The sequence below is a fragment of the Thamnophis elegans genome, chromosome 16, assembly GCF_009769535.1.
Source record: "Thamnophis elegans isolate rThaEle1 chromosome 16, rThaEle1.pri, whole genome shotgun sequence".
Lineage (NCBI taxonomy): Eukaryota > Metazoa > Chordata > Lepidosauria > Squamata > Colubridae > Thamnophis > Thamnophis elegans.
Window position 1 is genome coordinate 12,779,767 of NC_045556.1, and position 20,016 is coordinate 12,799,782.

Consider the following 20,016-nt stretch of genomic DNA (forward strand, 5'->3'; position numbering starts at 1 on the left):
TTTGCAGAACTCCCTAACAGGAGCTTCAAGTTGTCTTCTCAACTTCTTTTATCATGGGTCTTTGGGGCCCTAACAGATGTAAGTCAAAGATGATAAGGAGTCCGGAGGCTAAATTATATGACTCCAACACTGGAAGTTTTTAAGAAGATGTTGGATAACCATTTGACTGAAGTGTAGGGTTTCCTGTCTAAGCAGGGGGTTGGACTAGAAGACTTCCAAGGTCCCTTCCAACTCTGTTATTCTATTCCTATTCCTATTCTATTCTATTTTTTTATTATTAAATTTTTTTTATTTTGTTACATAAACAACACATGCCCACACCAGTGGGGGGGGAAAAAATCAAAACACAAAAAAGACAAAAAACAGAAAACAAGGCAGGGAAAAAAAAAAGAAAACACACACACACACAAAAGAACACAGGTATATATTATAAAAAAGTATATCAGCTGGTTACAACATGTTTTTGTGCATCTCTTCCATTAATTCATATTAATTCAAATATCTTAACTCAAATGTTTACCATATTGACATCATCATACCTCCACTTTTAGTTGACTACAGTTGTTTAAACATCTTTCATCCTTAATTATGCCAAAGATTTAATCCATAACCACATGCTAGCATTTCATTTACTTGTTTATAAAATCCTCATATCCTGTTTTAGCTAAACATCCATAATATTTAATACCAAAAATTCCATCCTCCATCCTCTATTCTATTCTATTCTATTCTATTCTATTCTATTCTATTTCTTGCCACATCGCTTACCATCAAGTTGAAGCCTCCTTGGCTTTTCATTCATTCCAATTTAACAAGTCCCATGGCAGGAAACCATATCTTGACACTCTCCTTTGGGATTTAATAGAAGCACCAGAGGCCAGGCAGCTTTAGATTGCTAGAAAGAATCATTTTCTAGGCTGCCTTTTCCCTAAATGAATGCTATAACATCCATCTGCTTATGAGAGTTTCATTGAAGTTCTTCTATGGAAAAATAAATCAAAAGCAAATTCTCTTTCATCAGCTTCAATGGGGACCTGGTATGCCTGGCCCTTTTCTGCCTACCACTTAATAATATGCATTGCCTTCCGAATGAGATTCCTTGTAAGTCTATTAAATCCTGCACGTAAACATTCCACTGACGGTTCAGCCTGTATTATACATTTTAATCAGCTTCTTCCCAGATAGTTATCTTATCCGTTTAATCAACTGGACAATAGGGAAGAGCAAGGAAGTACAAGAAGCAATCTTCAGGTTTTCCATTTTTCCTGGTGTTAATTGCAAAATGGCAGAGAAAGAGGCTTGGCTGGGAAGGAAGGAAGGAAGGAAGGAAGGAAGGAAGAAGGAAGATTATGCTTCTAGGGAAGGAAGGAAGGAAGGGAGGGAGGGAGAGAAGGAAGGAAGGAAGAAAAGGAAGGAAGGAATAGGGAAGGAAGGAAGGGACAATGATTATGCTTCTAGGGAAGGAAAGAGGGAGAAGGAAGGAAGGAAGGAAGGAAGGAAGGAAGGAAGGAAGGAAGGAAGGAAGGAAGGAAGATTATGCTTCTAGGGAAGAAAGGAAGGGAGGGGAGGGAGGGAGGGAGAGAAGGAAGGAAGGAAGGAAATTATTTGTATACTTATAAGAGGGAATGGGAGAGGCAAGTGAGCAAAACAAGTAATTTTTGTCTTTTAACCATTGACCTGAGACTCTCATAAAGCGAGAAGATTGTTGATCATTCTTTGATGCTGACATCTAGAAAGGAGGTTTTTCTGAGCCTCTTCTAGGTATGTCTAGTTTAATGAAAAGAAGGACTAGGGGAGACCTGATAGCAGTGCTCCAATGTTATGTTTATGTTATGTTTATTATACTTGTATGCCGCCCTATTCCCGAGGGACTCAGAGCGGCTAACAAACAAGTGGGGAAGGGGGAAATACAAAAAACGAACAAGACAAAATCAAGATACAAGAAACAGATTAAAAACCACGCAACAATCGCAACAATTCAAGTGGGGCTGGGAACTCATCAGCCCCAGGCCTGCCGGAACAGCCAGGTCTTGACGGCTTCGTGGAAAGCCTGAAGGGTGGTGAGAGTCCGAATCTCCACGGGGAGATTGTTCCAGAGGGCCGGAGCAGCCACAGAGAAGGCCCTCCCCCAGGGGGTCGACAGTCGACATTGGCTAGCTGATGGTACCCGGAGGAGGCCTAATCTGTGGGATCTAATAGGTCTATGGGAGGTGATTGGCAGGAGGCGGTCTCTCAAGTACCCAGGTCCAATGCCATGTAGGGCTTTAAAAGTTACGACTAGCACCTTGAAGCGTGTCCGGAGACCAACAGGCAGCGAGTGCATCTCGCGGAGGATAGGTGTGACGTGGGTGTACCGAGGTGCGCCCACAATCGCTCACGTGGCTGCATTCTGGACAAGCTGAAGTCTCCGAATACTCTTCATATCTGATATCTGAACATCTGAGAGGCTGCCACAAAGAAGAGGGAGTCAAGCTATTCTCCAAAGCACCTGAGGGTAGGACAAGAAGCAATGGGTGGAAACTAATCAAGAAGAGATCCAACCTAGAACGAAGAGTTTTTCCTGACAGTTGAAACAATTAATCAGTGGAATGACTTGACTTCAGAAGTTGTAGGTGGTCCAACACTGGAGATTTTAAAGAAGAGATTGGACAACCATTTGTCTGAAATGGTGTAGGGTTTCCAGGGGGTTGGACTAGAAGACTTCCAAGGTCCCTCCCAACTCTGTTATTCTGCCAGAAGTGAAACATGAAATCTCCTGGAAGCTACACAAAACAATCTGTCCTTAAACACCCACCAACATCTTAATGGGGGAGGACCTGGGACATCACCGAGACTGTCCAAGAATGGGAAAAAAACAACAACAATAATACACGGGCAAACAATAGATACAAACTCAAATAAACCGCTCCAAAGTTGATTGCAGAAAATACAACTTCAGAAACAGAGTGGTCAACGCCTGGAATGCTCTACCCGACTCTGTTGTTACATCCTCAAACCCCCATAACTTTAACCTCAAACTGTCTACCATGGATGTGAGGTCCTAAGAGGTCTGTAAGGAGGCGTGCATAAGTGCACCAGTGTGCCCAACATCCTTGTCCTACTGTCCCCATTTATTCGTACCCATTTCCTGGGCTCATGTCCGTGGTTATATTTATATCTGTTATCTCGTACATGGTTGACAAACTAAATAAACAAAAAAATAAAATAAATAAAATGAGAGAGAGCTGGGGAGTAAGGGAATTCAAGAGTGATACTCACCCAGTGGTGGGTTTCAATTTTTTTTCGAACCTACTCGGTGGGTAGGTCCCCCCCTTTGTGGGAGTGGCTTGCCAGCCATGTGACCTGGTGGGAGTGGCTTGCTGGCCATGTGTTCTCTCTCTCTCTCTCTCTCTCTCCTTCCTTTTGTCTCTCTGTCCCTTTTTCCTTTTTTTCTTTCATCTCTCTCTCACTTTTTCTTTCTTTTTTCTTTCTTTCTTTCTTTCTTCCTTTCTTTTTCTTTCTCTTTCTCTGTGTGAGTCTGTCTGTCTGTCTGTCTCTGTGTGTGTGTGTGTGTGTGCATGTGTGTGTGTGTCAGTGGTGGGTTTCAAAAAATTTTGGAACCTCTTCTGTAGGTATGGCCTGCTTTCTGGTGGAACCTCTTCTAACCGGTTCGGTAGATTTGACGAACCAGTTCTACCGAACTGGTGCAAACTGGTATGAACCCACCTCTGTACTCACCGAAGCTCCTTGGCTGGGAAGGGAAATCTCAGGTGGCCAGTATTTGTGGCTAAAAACATTTCTCCCCCAGCATTAAGTCCACCAAGACGCAAACATTTTCAGTGTTGGAATGCCGGCTTCTGCTAGTGTCCCCTACGGTCGAGCAACGTTAATCTGCTGCCAACTCACTGCTCATTATTGTTCAACTCCCAAGAAAGGTGTCACTTTGTGTGAAGTGGAACCTGCTAAATAATTTTGACAGATGCACCACAGAGGGCCAGCTCCAGAGCCACCTTCTCTATTGCCATTGCCTCAGGTAATTGCTCTGATTAACAGGGAGGTCTTTAGAATGCACCACCTATTCCAAACAGAGCTTTTCACATCCCTTTCTCATAGCTCCTTTACATGATTTGCATTCTTGGAGCGGGGGGGGGGGGAGGGAGAGGTGGCACAGGGGGAGAGAGAGAAGGAGAGGAGGAGAGAGGAGGTAGGAAAGGAAGGGGAAGGGAAAAGGAGAGGGGGAGATAAGGAGAAGGAGGGGAGAGAGAGAGGGAGAGAAAGAAATAGGGGGCAGGAAAGGGGGAGAGAGAAGGAAAGGAAGAAGATAAGGAAGGAAAGGAAGGGGAAGGGAAAAGGAGAGGGGAGAGAGGGAGAAGGAGGGAGAGAGGGAGAGAGAGGGGGAGGGAAAGAGGGAGAGAGAGAAGGAAAGGGAGAGGAGGAGAGGAGGTAGGAAAGGAAGGGGAAGGGAAAAGGAGAGGGGAGAGAGGGAGAAGGAGGGAGAGAGGGAGAGAGAGGGGGAGGGAAAGGGGAAGAGAGAAGGAAAGGGAGAGGAGGAGAGAGGAGGTAGGAAAGGAAGAGGAAGGGAAAAGGAGAGAGGGAGAGAGGGAGAAGGAGGGAGAGAGGGAGAGAGAGGGGGGAGGGAAAGGGGAAGAGAGAGAAGGAAAGGGAGAGGAGGAGAGAGGAGGTAGGAAAGGAAGAGGAAGGGAAAAGGAGAGAGGGAGAGGGAGAAGGAGGGAGAGTGGGGGGAGGGAAAGGGGGAGAGAGAGAAGGAAAGGGAGAGGAGGAGAGAGGAGGTAGGAAAGGAAGAGGAAGGGAAAAGGAGAGAGGGAGAGAGGGAGAAGGAGGGAGAGAGGGAGAGAGAGGGGGAGGGAAAGGGGAAGAGAGAGAAGGAAAGGGAGAGGAGGAGAGAGGAGGTAGGAAAGGAAGAGGAAGGGAAAAGGAGAGAGGGAGAGGGAGAAGGAGGGAGAGTGGGGGGAGGGAAAGGGGGAGAGAGAGAAGGAAAGGGAGAGGAGGAGAGAGGAGGTAGGGAAGGAAGGGGAAGGGAAAAGGAGAGGAGGAGAGAAGGAGAAGGAGGGGAGAGAGGGAGAGAAAGAAATAGGGAGCAGGAAAGGGGGAGAGAGAAGGAAAAGAAGAGGAGGAAAGGAAGGGGAGGGGAAAAGGAGAGGGGGAGAGAGGGAGAGATGGGGAGGGAAAGGGGGAGAGAGAGAAGGAAAAGGGAGGAGGAGAAAGGAGGTAGGAAAGGAAGGGGAGAGAGGGAGAAGAAGAGACAGTGATAGAGAAGGAGAGAGAGGGAATGAGGGAGAAGGAGAGTGGGAGAGAGACAGAGAAGGAGGGAGAAGGAGAGAAAAAGTGAGAGAAGGAGAGGGAGAAGGAGGGAGAAGAAGAGGGGGAGAGAGAGAGTTTGCTTAGAGAGGATAAACACTGCAATGGTTCTGCAATTACATCAGTAACATTTTCTCTGAAAAATTAATGAAACACATTGTGTTTGGTCTATAGCGCCTGTCTTTGATATGCCCTATATGTCTGAGAAAGTCTGTGCTTGTGTGGGTGTATGTAGTTACAACTAAATATTTTTTTCTCTATGTACAGTATAAACACACAGAAGGAGAGGGAGAAGGAGAGGGAGAGAGGGAAGGAGGGAGAAGAAGAGGGAGAGGGGGAGAGGGAGGGAGAGAGATGCTTTATTTTAAAGCAGCCTTAAAATTTGAGGTTCCCCCAAGGACACAGATGACAATTAACAGGACTTTGAAGAAACTTCTCGAGAATGGAGTGTCGCTTTCCTTAGCCCAGATTACAGTCTTTTATTAATTAGAAAGGCAATCCGTTAATTAACAGCAGAGCTCAGAAAGACGGGTGTACGCATGTCAGATGAAGTGTCAGATCTCAAATTCTCCCCAGGCTGCTGTTGTATACGCACATCGCCCGATGTGCTGCACTCCTCTCACAAAACAGAGTTATTTTGGTGGCTGAGAACCACCCTTGACGTGGCGAGGGGGCAAGGGGGCGGGGCAAAGTCACAAAGTAGGAGGAGCTATCTCATCAATCACATTGGGCGGAAGCTACACTTTTCATTTGGCCTGGGAAAAGTGTTAATTTCTGTTTTCTTTAAAAAACAACAACACCGTTGAATTTCTGCCTCCCTTTTAGGGGAAATATTCTTCCCTTATAATATTTCCTGAAACATCCGATTTTCCTAGGAGAGGGGTGGGTGCTAACTTCCTACATTATTTAGGATCTTTAACAATTACTCTACCATACATAGGAGAGCCATAGTTAATACGAGGTGGGTCAGAATAACAAAATAATAGAGTTGGGGGGGACTTGGAGATCTTCTAGTCCAACCTCCTGCTCAAGCAGGAGACCCTGTAGCATTCCAGACAAGTGGCTGTCCAATCTCTTCCCAAAATCCTCCAGTGATGGAGCACCCACATCTTCTGAAGACAAGCCCTTCCACTAATTCATTACTATCAGGAAACTTCTCCTTAGTTCCAGGTTGCTTCTCCCCTCGATTAGTTTCCAGCCATTGCTTCTTGTCTGGCCTTCTGGCACCACTGTAACTCATTTATCAGCTGAAAACGGAAGTCAAACCTAAGCTAGTGAATTGAATTCTTGGTGGCTTCATGGACTAGGTTTTTCCTCCACTGAGATTTCCTCCCCCTTCTCCCCCCCCCCCCCCACCCAAGGGGAAAACCCAAATGCTCCTGTTGGAAGAAATGTCCATCTGGGTTCAGCTCCAAGTGGGGAGGAAGACATCGGAAACATGGAGGCTCTTTGGAAAGATAGTTTTAATGGTGGACAGGACCACATTATCTGAGGTCAAAAGGGAAGAGATGCTGAGATAGGCTAGTTTTATACCTTCTCTTGGGCCCTTCCTTAGATTTTCCTGTTCCTGTACAAGCAGTGGTGGATTTCAAAATTTTTTCGAACCTACTCTGTGGGTGTGGCCTCCTTTGTGGGAGTGGCCGGCCGGCCATGTGACCAGGTGGGAGTGGCTTGCAGGCCATGGTTTTTTTTTTCTCTCTCTCTCTCTCTTTCTCCTTCCTTTTTGTCTCTCTGTCCTTTTTCCTTTTTTTCTTTCATCTCTCTCTCTCACTTTTTCTTTCTTTTTTTCTTTTTTTCTTTCTTTCTTCCTTTCTTTTTCTTTCTCTTTCTCTGTGTGAGTCTGTCTGTCTGTGTATGTGTGTGTGTGAGTATGTGTGTGCGCGTCAGTGGTGGGTTTCAAAATTTTTTGGAACCTCTTCTGTAGGTGTGGTCTGCTTTCTGGTGGAACCTCTTCTAACCGGTTCGGTAGATTTGACGAACCGGTTCTACCGAACTGGTGCGAACTGGTAGGAACCCACCTCTGTGTACAAGAAATACATCCCATTCGCTGTCAGACTCCCAGGGGGTTGGGGATCTTAGCTAACTTTGTAGGCTGTTTGTCTTTTGAGTCTCAAGCTTGCTTGAGCTGTTGCTGGGTGATGATGTAATGAAGGGGCTTTGGGCCTCCTATGGCTTTGCCTGAAGTTGGTAGATTTTTGTAGAATACACTGTCTCAGGCCTTAATGGTCCATTGACAAAGGTGGGGGGGACCGGTGGGCAGGAAGCTGCAGGGAGCTACTTTGTCTTTAAAACACGTGTCTCCTTTTCTCATCCAGGGAAATATAATATTCTGCCTTTTTAATATTTCCTAAAATATTTCATTTTTTCTAGGAGAGGGGAGGGTGCTAACTTGCTATACTCCTTTTGGGTTAATATGGGAGGAATCAATGAATTCTCAGACAAGTAGTTCTTTCAGACATTCCCACTGGATTGTATAAAAAGAAACCAGAGATTACATTTTTCCATTCCTGTAATGAACTTCGAGCCTCTGGGTTTGCGGCACCCATTGCTCAATCAAGGCGTATAGAAATAAGTCACTTCCCCCTCCCCCCCACGCTTTGCGCATTTTGGGCTTTTTCGCAAGAGGCATAATTAAATATCATCCTCTTAGAGTTAAAGCCTCCTACGAAAGTAAAGGCTCTGGGAATTATTTAGCCGTCGCGTTAAGCAAATAAGCGCCTTGTCAAAAAGGCATACCCAGTCTTCTTTCCGGTACAATATATCCCCCAATGGGTTTTACTGCTTTCATCTTGAATCTGTGTCATTCCATTCTTGAAAAGTAGCGCAGAATGAAGGCGCGCTGTGTTTGAAAAGTGGCAATGAAGATTTAAAGCCTTAGGGCAATGGGGAGCATAGAGGTGTGACTGAAGGCGAATATATATATGTGTCCTGGGATAACGTCACAAGATTGAATCTGGGTTGGTCACCAGGACCAGAGGTTTAGTCTTCCGAGCTTTCGGACTCGTGCTGGAGCCCATCCTCAGGGGATTTCTCTCTACTGGAATAAATAAATAATGATTGAAACCTGGGCCCACTTGCCCGTCAACAGGAGTGCTGATTTACCACTGACTTATAAAGTATTTAGGAGGCAAGATTTTGGCAAGGATAAGGAAACAACACCCAACAACTTAATAGTTTTAGTCACCACGATGTAGAAAAGATATGGAGACTCTGGAAAGAGTGCAGAGAAGTGCAACAAAGGTGATTAGGGGACTGGAGACTAAAACATATAAAGAACAGTTGCTGGAACTGCGTATGTCTAGTTTAATAGAAAGAAGGACTAGGGGAGATATGAAAGCAGTCTTCCAATATCTCAAGGGTTGCCACAAAGAAGAGAGAGTCAAACTATTTTCCAAGGCACCTGAGGGTAGAAAAAGCAATGGGTGGAAACTAATCAAGGAGAGAAGCAACTTAGAGTTAAGGAGAAATTTTTCTGTCAGTTAGAACAATTAATTGGTGGAACAGCTTGCCTCCAGAAGTTGTGAATGCCCCAACACTGGAAGTCTTTAAGAAGATGTTGGATAACCATTTGTCTGAAACGAAACGGTATAGGGTTTTCTGCCTAGGCAGGGGGTTGGACTAGAAGACCTCCAAGGTCCATTCCAACTTTGCTATTGTATTGTATTGTATTGTATTGTATTGTATTGTATTGTATTGTATTGTATTGTATTGTATTAGATTGGATTGGATTGGATTGCATTGCATTGCATTGCATTGCATTGCATTGCATTGCATTGCAATAGCCAGCCATCAACACCCCATTCAACAACTAAAGAGCCACACACAACCAGGCACCATATAGCAATATCAATAGCACTTAGATTTATATACTGCTTCACAGTGCTTTACAGCCTTCTCTAAGCGGTTTACAGAGCCAGCCTCTTGCCGCCAACAATCTGGGTCCTCATTTTACCCACCTGGGAAGGATGGAAGGCTGAGTTCAACCTCGAGGCGGTCAGCATATTGTAGAGTTATATGGTTGAGCTTTCAGTCTGGCCAGATTCTGTCTACAGGTGTGGAAAACAATAAGGATCTCAGCTTGGGAGGATCACCACATGTCATTCTTGCTTTGGAGTCTGACAAGGAATGACCTTGGGGGCCTGGAGGAAGAGATGCAGCCTAGACAACAGTCTAAAAAATGAAATTTGACTCCGAAGGGAGAACGGGGTAGCAAAAAAGGTGATTTATGCAACCTATCAGGTTTTTTCTTTTTTTGGGGGGTGGGGGGATATAAGCATTCGGATACTTTATAATTCGGAGCTTGTGGACATCCCAAAAGCAACATAACTGGGTTACAAGCAGTGATGGCTTCCGGCTGGTACGGCCTGATACGGCTGTACTGGTAGTAGCCAGGAGCAGCTGACAGCGTACCAGTATGGTGGCTTGTTTGGTCCACCCCAGAGCTGGGTTCCTGCCAGTTCTAACCTCTTCTATAGAAAAGGTTCCACAAATCTACCGTGCCATTTAGAACCGGTTCCAGCTCCCTCCCCCCGCCTGTCCGCACATCATCAAGATGAAGAGCGAGAGGAGGAATTCTGGGAGTTGAAGTCCACAAGTCTTTTTTTTTTAATTGAAAATTTTGGAAAAAAAAAAACTTTTACAAATGTTTACTTCCCGCCCCCTCCCCTCCCCCCCAACACCCCCCAACCTCCCCCCCCCCCCGGCTTCCCAGAACCAATACAGGGTATAAATCTTTAACAAAAATATTCTAAAATAAACTTTAAAAAAAGTTAATATCATCTTTCATTTGAGCTTTAACTCCTCTTTGCTAGGCTAGCTCTAAACAGATTATGTCATTCCTTGTTTCTTCAGTCGTAAACTATCTGGAATTTCTTAGTCCCATATTTATTTTGAGTATACTCAATCCATCTTCTCCACTCCAGTTTATATCTCTCATTGGAATGGTCCTTGAGATATGCTGATATTTGAAGTCCACAAGTCTTAAAGCTGTCAAGTTTGAACACCCCTGGGGTTTTTCTTTCTAAAGAGTTAGGGGTGCAAGGGTCTTGTAACTTGACAGCTTTAAGACTTGCGTGCTTCAAATGCCAGAGTTCCTGAGCCAACATTTTGGTTGCTAAGCAAGAGCGTTGTTAAGTGTGTTTCACCACATTTTACAAGTTGGCCACACCCACCCAGTCACATGGCCAGCAAGCAACTCCCACCTAGTCACATGGCTGGCAAGCCACTCCCACAAAGCAGGCCACACCTACAGAAGAGGTTCTAAAAAAAATTGAAACCCACCACTGGTCCCCACACACGCCCGCATTCTATACCGGTTTTTAAAGTGTGTAGCACATGCATAAGCTCCGACAAGCAGCTGGGTGTTGCAGGGGTAGGGGCATGTGCATGAAAGGAGGCGTGGCTCCGTGAGCACCGTACCGGCAGCGATGTGGAGAGGAACCCACCACTGATTACAAGCATCATCTGAACTCAACCATCAAGTCTATCTTGGTGTAATTTTGGTTTTGTTTATGCACTCACAGATGCTACCTCCAAAGGAACCTCTAGAATTAACAGCATTCCAGGCAGGGACAAGAAAAACCAACACACCAAAGAGAAAAGCTTGAAAATCCCCTGCCCATTTCATCCCCCTGTTCAGCTGACAGCTTTCTCCCTTTTGTTGAAACGTTCTTTGCGGTGTTCATAATATTTTCAGTACATGCGCTGTTCAATAATGTTGCTTCCAAGTAAGTTCTTTTTCCTTTGATTTTTTCTCAGGGAAAAAAAAAAGTCGTCTTGCTTGGGTTGAAAAGTGCTTTCCAGCACATTAATGGAAAGCAAGTTTTCATTCATTCATTTTTATTTCAGCTTCCCACCAGCGCAGAAAGGGATTTTTTTTTTAAATCTCCAGAATCAATGGAAGCTGTCATAAAGATTAAAGAAGGATCCTGTGCTCCAGGGGTGGCATCTCAACGGCAGAAGATACGTTGGTTTCTTCTTTCCAGGGCCGGAGGGAGGAAATGGATATCAGATCTCTCTCTCTCTCTCTGAAGCGTAATTGTTGTTGTTTTTTGTTAGGTGCAAAGGGAGCTTTCAAGTCGATGGAGAGAACAACTCAGGTGCCTATGAATAAGGTTGGAGTGTTCCAATTTTGCAATTAGAATTACTCCATGGTTTTTTTTTCCTGCAATAGACTGACAGACAGACAGACAGACACAGGCAGACACAGACACAGATAAACAGACACAGAGACACACAGACAGACAGACAGATAGACAGAGGCAGACACAGATACAGACACAGATAAACAGACACCGAGACAGACAGACAGACACAGATAGACAGACAGACTGACAGACAGATAGACAGAGACAGACAGAGACAGACACAGGCAGACACAGATAAACAGACACAGAGACAGACAGACAGACACAAATAGACAGACAGAGACAGACAGACACAGATAGACAGAGAGACAAACAGACAGACACAGATAGACAGAGACAGGCAGACAGACAGACAGTCACAGACAGAGACAGATAGATAGATACAAATGGACAGACAGACACAGAGAGACAGACAGACAGACAAAACAATTCCAAACCAATGTTTCTCAACCTTGGCAACTTTAAAATTTGGTGGACCTCAACTCCCAGAATTCCCCAACCAGCATTCTGGGAGTTGAAGTCCAACTACATATCTTAAAGTGGCAAGGTTGAAAAAAAAGACAGCACCGAACAAACACAAGGCCACCAAGCTCAGTTTTAAGTATCCTTGCCAATTGATTTAGCTCCCAAGTCGCTCCGCTTTGTAGATCGAATTGACTTAATTTGGCAAGGTATTTATTTTTTTTAGTATTTTTTTATGATCTCCTTTGGCTTCCTAGCTTCCAGGGACACTTCGCTGCTTTCAAGGAAGAGTGAAAGCGTTTGCAAATTCCTGCTCTGCCTTCCCAAAGCTTCCTTGTGCTGGAAGGGAGGAATCACATCAATTTGTATTCCACTCCTGCATCCCTAAGATAACAAATCTAAAGGGGAAAGAGGAGATCAATCTCAAATTCGGTCTTTTTTCTTTGTCCTCCCTACAGTTTTGAGTTGTGTGGTGACTGCTAACATCAGTTTATTTTGTTAGTGAATTAAATAAGTGTTGAATGCTCACTGGAGTCATTTTATACCTGCTAACATCTCCACAAAGGTGCAGTATATTCTCATTTTCTTTTCAGTCACTATTGAAGGGCTTTATAATGGGAGCCACAAATCAATGGCATCAGATAATGGTTTTGAAAGAGAGCCCCCACTGAAACATAGAGTTTCTTCTATCTTTGAGTTTTTTTTCTTTTCCCTTTTACAAAAATAATATGAGGGCATGCAACATTTTAGCAACAATAACAATCCATTAATAGAGCAACCCTTGGAATGCAAGGCGATCCAACCGGTCAGTCCTAGAGGAGATCAACCCTGACTGCTCTTTAGAAGGCCAGATCGTGAAGAGGAAACTCAAATCCTTTGGCCACCTAATGAGAAGGAAGGACTCCCTGGTGAAGAGCCAAATGCTGGGAAAGATTGAGGGCAAAAGAAGAAGGGGACAGCAGAGAATGAGGTGGCTGGATAGGGTCACTGAAGCAGTAGGTGTGAGCTTAAATGGACTCCAGAGGATGGTAGAGGACAGGAAGGCCTGGAGGAACGTTGTCCATGGGGTCGTGATGGGTTGGACGTGACTTCGCAGCTAACAACTGATTTCCCTCAATTGTGTCTTAGTATGTTGTATGTCCCCACTCCATTATTTGCACAGATTCACCCTGCTGAGAAAGTAAATGCTAGGGTGAAAACTCTTTTGAAAAATGTATGAGAGGATGGTATTGGTATCTGGCCTTTATCCATCCCTTAAAAACTAAGGTTTTGACAGGATTTTGTTGTCAGCCTCATAATTGCTAGTTTTTAAAAAAAAAATGGATTTGGCTTGTGTTTGCCAAGCCAAAAGATCCAGTAAGATTGGCCTCCTGGCCAATCTCCTCCTCCTCCTCCTCCTCCTCCTCCTCCTCCTCCTCCTCCTCCTCCTCCTCCTCCTCCTCCTCCTCCTCCTCCTCCTCCTCCTCCTCCTCCTCCTCCTCCTCCTCCTCCTCCTCCTCCTCCTCTTCTTCTTCTTCTTCTTCTTCTTCTTCTTCTTCTTCTTCTTCTTCTTCTTCTTCTTCTTCTAGGCTTAGCATCTATACTAGAGTCCTGATTCTTTCTAAGATGTATTTTTTTTAAAAAGCATTATAATACAGAACTTGGGAACATGGATCTAGTTTCTCCTGATTGGACTATAACGCACAGCCACTTATTCCATGTCAGTCCTGGGACAACTTGGATTTGGGATATTGCCCTCGCAAATGAGGTGGCTGGGTGGGGTCACTGAAGCATTAGGCATGAGCTTAAATGGACTCCAGAGGATGGTAGAGGATAGGGAGGTCTGGAGGAACATTGTCCATGGGGTCACGATGGGTCAGACATGACTTTGCAACTAACAATAACAACAACAACAGAGCAAAAGAGCATGCACAAATGTCAAAATACATTAAGGATTCACTGACCCAACATATTCCTGTGGTGGAATGTAGTCTGGAGCTCCAGAACAGAAGGGCTCCTTCCCAAAGGCAAAGAGGCAACGGAGCTTGGAAAGCCTGATAGGGCAGAAGAGGGCTAAAAGAGCCCCTTCCTACCAGTTTACAGAGTATATCCATAGTTATGCAGGCAGTTACTTTAGTCTGGCAAGATTTTGTCTGTAGGTGAACAATAATGGAGACTGCTCAGAAATAACTCCACATGTTGTTCTCGGTTCTTGGGGCCCTGACATCACCAAGATGTTCCTGTAATTCTAAATCTACTATAATTCTAAATGTACTAAATGTTGATGCAGACTCAATGTCAGCCGGCCACCTAAGAATGTACAGGGTGAAAACACGTCAAAACAAGTTCATCAATGTGCCCAAACTGTGGTCTTTGCATTTAAATCTTGCAGCATTAGCAATACTTTGCAGAATAATGCAGAGACACACATTTGTATTCTCTGCAGTCTTTTCTCTTACTTACCAAAATGTACCTTTTGCAAGCTACAAATGGGACCTGCAAACCATCCATTGTAATCTCCCTCTCAGGGAGGCAGGCATATGGTCTTCCTCCATCTAATGAAATGCAGCCCCAGAGCCTACTCCAAAGATACTTCAGACCTAAGCCATGTGCCTTGTGCAGCACTGCATATCATATTCTCTCTCCCTATTACACTGTCCAGTCCAAATGAGTAGCAGGCAGCACAGGGCTTAGAATGCACAGGGCTTAGAATGCAGTATTGCAGGCAGATTCTGCCCACAGCCAGGAGTTTGATCCTGACCAGCTCAAGGTTGATTTAGCCTCCCATCCTTCCAAGGGCAGTAAAATGAGGACCCAGATTGCTGGGGGCAATAGACTGACTCTGTAAACAGTTTAGAGAATGTTATAAAGCACAAGGAAGCGTTATATAAGTTTAAGGGCTATTGCTATTGGTCTCTGTGTCTTGATTGCTTAGGCTGGAGAGCAAATCAGGAAACAACCAGTCATAAGCTTCAGAACAGTACCAAACTCTCAAAGAGTGCAGACTCAAACAGATACTTTTGGAGTTTGAACCCCTGGACAAAACAACAGTGTTGTGTTCCAAGCTCAAAAGAAGTCTGGTTTGGCTCTGCAACTAAACAAGACATACACAGACTTCAACGGATAATTAGAACTGCAGAAAAAACAATGGTTACCAACCAGTGGTGGGTTTCAAAAGTTTTTGGAACTTCTTCTGTAGGTGTGGCCTGCTTTCCGGGTCCACTGGTGGAACCTCTTCTAACCGGTTCGGTAGATTTGACGAACCGGTTCTACCGAATAGAATAGAATACCAACCTGCCTTCCATTGAGGACCTGTACACTGCACAAGTCAAAAAGGGGGCTGTGAAAATATCTACAGACCCCTCGCACCCTGGACATAAATGGTTTCAACTTCTACCCTCAAAATGACACTATAGAGCATTGCACACCAAGACAACTAGACACAAGGACAGATTTTTCGCGAATTCCCACAACGCTGTCAAATAATTTACTAAGACTGGATTATTATTATTATTATTATTATTATTATTATTATTATTATTATTATTATTACTACTACTATACAATTGTATCACAGCGGCCAGTTGTTTCGCCGGATTTGGCATTGGTTACTAGTCGGGCCCCACCCAGGGGCCTAGGACGTTGTAACGTATTTTCTTAATATGCGTGCAGATCCAAGCAGTGCGGCTTTTTGCATTTGACCGATGGTGATTTTGTCAATTTGTAACTGTTTTAAATGTAATTCCAGTGCTTTTGGAATAGCACCCAGTGTGCCAATTACCACTGGAATTACCACTGCTGGTTTGTGCCATAGTCGTTGAATTTCGATTTTTAAGTCCTGGTATCTTGCGATTTTTTCATGTTCCTTCTCGGCGACCCTGCTATCACCTGGTATTGCGATGTCTATGATTGTGACCTTATTTTTCTCAACCAGTGTGATGTCTGGTGTATTATGCGCCAGTATTTTGTCGGTTTGTATACGGAAATCCCACAAGATCTTGACCATCTGATTTTCTGTGACTTTTTCAGGCTGATGTTCCCACCAGTTGTTGCTGTTTTAATATTATAATTTTTGCACAAATTCCAATGGATCATTTGTGCTACTGAATTGTGCCGCAATTTATAATCAGTCTGCGCGATTTTTTTACAGCAGCTGAGAATGTGATCAACAGTTTCGTCAGCTTCTTTGCAAAGTCTGCATTTGGCATCATCAGAGGATTTTTCGATTTTGGCCTTAATGGCATTTGTGCGGATAGCTTGTTCTTGCGCAGCCAGGATTAGTGACTCTGTTTCTTTCTTTAATGTACCTGTTTTTAACCATAACCAAGTTTGTTCCCTGTCCACTTTATCTTTTATTTTTTCCAGAAATTGACCATGCAGTGCTTTGTTCTGCCAACTCTCCATTCTTGATTTATCACATCTTTTCTGTATTCTTGTTTTGTCTGTTGGGCCTTCAGTAGATTTTTGTTCTTTACTTCGATTAATAGATGTTCTTGACTTTCTTTTAAATAATCAGCCAGTGCATGTTTTTCTTGTTTATTATTATTATTATTATTATTATTATTATTATTATTATTATTATTATTATTATTAACTTCCTTCCTAGTACCTATCTCTCCCCACTTATGACTATAACCATGTTGCTTGTATCTTTCAATTTATATTGTTTTATTTGTTTCCTAGTACGATTTGATAGCTTATTAGTAACCTTGACTATCACTAAGTGTTGTATCCTTTTTTCTTGATGAATGTATTTTACTCTCCTTATGTACACTGAGAGCATAGGCACCAATGACAAATTCCTTGTGTGCCCAATCACACTTGGCCAATAAAAGAATTCCATTCCATTCTATTCATTCAGAACAAGCTTAGAACACTTAGTACTTTGAGTCGGTCATTTCCTCCTTAGAATGTTAAGCTTTGAAACTAAAAGCTGTACCTGTGTGCAGATGAATCTAACATTTCAATTACAGCCCTGTTGATGGCTGGTTCTTCATGACATCTGCCTCTGGTTGGTTCTGCTTCTTTTGCAAAAGCTAGCCGAAAATGTCAGGTGAGTTTTTAGGACCATCAAAGCAAGAAGCCCAGGTGAAACAATCTCAGTTTCTTTTGTCATCTGCTCCACATTTCAGCAAGGCTGTCTCCCCACCTTTCCACATCAAGAGATCCATAATATCGATTTCCAGAGATGAAAAATCCATTTAAGGCAGAAAGCTGAGAGAGGGGAGCTAGGAAAATCAATATAATTTAAAGTGATGGAATGGAACTCTCCCTTCCAGTGCCAACAGCCAAAGAGGATTATCCCCATCCCATAATGTTTTGATCTCTGAGCCTTTATTTTCATTATATTTGTCACTGACAAAATGTTCTCCTCACACCGACATGGCTAGGAATTAATTTAAAATTAGAAGTGCTTTGGAAAGACAGATTTGTTTTTCTCCCCACCCTGGAATCCAAAATGGGATCAGTGTTGCTCTGAACCGGAAGCAATTCAGTGGGGAAAGTTTAGCGTCGTCTTCATTATTGATAGAGTGCCACTGATGTGATTTGCTTTGTATGGAATTTAAAAACAAGATTGTAAATGAAATCTACCCAATGTGGATTAGCAATAGCAATAGCAATAGCAGTTAGACTTATATACCGCTTCGTAGGGCTTTCAGCCCTCTCTAAGCGGTTTACAGAGTCAGCATATTGCCCCCAACAATCCGGATCCTCATTTTACCCACCTCGGAAGGATGGAAGGCTGAGTCAACCCTGAGCCGGTGAGATTTGAACAGCTGAACTGCAGAACTGCAGTCAGCTGAAGTAGCCTGCAGTGCTGCATTTAACCACTGTGCCACCTCGGCTCTATACTGAGCAATTTGATTTCCACTCTGATGCACCACCATGTTTCCCTGAAAATAAGACCGGGTCTTATATTATTTTTTGCTCCAAAAGATGTAGTAGGGTTTATTTTCTGGTTAGGTCTTATTTGGGGGGAAATACAGTACTAATTGCATCCGTCTAGCTCAGGGGTCAGCAAGCTTAAACACTCAAAGAGCCATTTGGACCCGTTTCCCACAGAAAAGAAAACACCAGGAGCCACAAAACTAACATATGTAGTTGAATTAAACATTCAGTTTTCTTCTGAAACTTTCCTTTTCTTGGATTTATCCATGGTTGGCCTACTGGGGGTTCAAAAAGCTTAATAAATCGTATGGCAGCAGGTATCACACATTGGCGATTGTGACGCAAATTTTGAGTGATAGGGAGCCGCAGCAGAAGGATGGAAGAGTCACATGCGGCTCAAGAGCCTTGGATTGCTGTGCCCTGGTCTAGCGGATGATCTTAACTGGGCCTTATTTTGGAGGTAGGGCTCATATTACAAGCATCCTGAAAAATCATGCTAGGTTTTTATTTTCCGGTTGGGTCTTATTTTAGCAATAGCAACAGCAGTTAGACTTATATACCACTTCATAGGGCTTTTAGCCCTCTGTAAGTGGTTTACAGAGTCAGCATATTGCCCCCAACAACAATCCGGGTCCTCATTTTACCCACCTCGGAAGGATGGAAGGCTGAGTCAACCCTGAGCCGGTGAGATTTGAACAGCCGAACTGCAGAACTGCAGTCAGCTGAACTAGCCTGCAGTGCTGCATTTAACCACTGCGCCACCCCGGCTCTTTGGGGGAAACGAGGTAGCAACTGTGTCTTTCCCGATCACAATTCTGCAAAAAGAGTGCCCGAAATTAAAGAGATGGGAAATCAGGAGATCCAGGCACTTCAAATTGGTATAAAGATTTAGTGCAAGCTTAAGCTTTCTACAAGAATCTGAACTTTCTTAATGGTCGAAGCAAATTGGCAGTGAGAAGAGTCGAAGGAATTCAAAGTGGGTTGGACTTAGATCCCTTGTGGGCACGCAGGGGCTTGAGAATGATGACCTATTTGACCCTACCCTCTGGCTTATCCTGGTCACCTCCTACAAGACCCTATGGAAATTATGTACAATTGTGGCAATAATCTTTTAAAAGAGAGTTTGGAGCAAAGGTGGGTTCCTACCAGTTCGCACCAGTTCGGTAGAACCGGTTCGTCAAATCTACCGAACCGGTTAGAGGAGTTTCCACCAGAAAGCAGGCCACACCTACAGAAGAGGTTCCAACATTTTTTTGAAACCCACCACTGACACACACACACACACACACACACACACACACACACAGATTCACACAGAGAGAGAAAGAGAAAGAAAGGAAGAAAGAAAGAAAGAAAAAAAGAAAGAAAAAGTGAGAGAGAGATGAAAGAAAAAAGGAAAAAGGGACAGAGAGACAAAAGGAAGGGGAGAGAGAGAGAGAGAGAGAGAGAGAGAGAGAGAGAGAGAAAATACATGGCTGACAAGCCACTCCCACCAGGTCACATGGCCAGCAAGCCACTCCCACAAAGAAGGCCACACCCATAGAGTAGGTTCAAAAAATTTTTGAAACCCACCACTGGTTTGGAGTTATATTTAAAAATACGTGGCTGACCGAGTCTCACCTTGGAAACTCAGAAGAGTTGGGCTGGGCTAATGTTTGAATGAAAAATGCTCAAATAATGCCAGGGCTATAGGCTAGCTTGGATTTGGAAAGTGAAATTAAAAAAAAGTAATCTAGAAGGAAATGTCAAACCCCTATAATGCTGCCAAGAAAACTGTATCGACGTGTAAATGCAATCATGAGCAGTCAAGCTTGACCCAAAGGATAGGATAATTTAAACATTAGGAAAATTTACATGCCAAAGAATTAAATCTTGCCCGCATTGGAAAGGACAGATCTCTGATCCAAAGAATTTATCACGCGAAATTGACACAGGGAAAAGTTAGAGAAAGTCAAGACGGGAGGGGAAAAAAAAGTTATTTTAATTCCTCTGCTCAAGGTTGTCCACAGGCTGAATTCAAGGACATTTGGATGTCTTATCAGGACAAGCAGAACAGCCTTCTTTCCTCCCTCCCTTTTCTCCAACTTGTGAAGTTGGATGTCTCAGTCACCAGCAAGGATGACACAATACAGTCTCACCTGGAAACAAAACATCTGGCAAGGATGGAAAAGACCAACACTCAATGTTACGGGTGAGAATTAAATGTAGAAACATCTCCATTTGATAAACTCAAAATAGACTA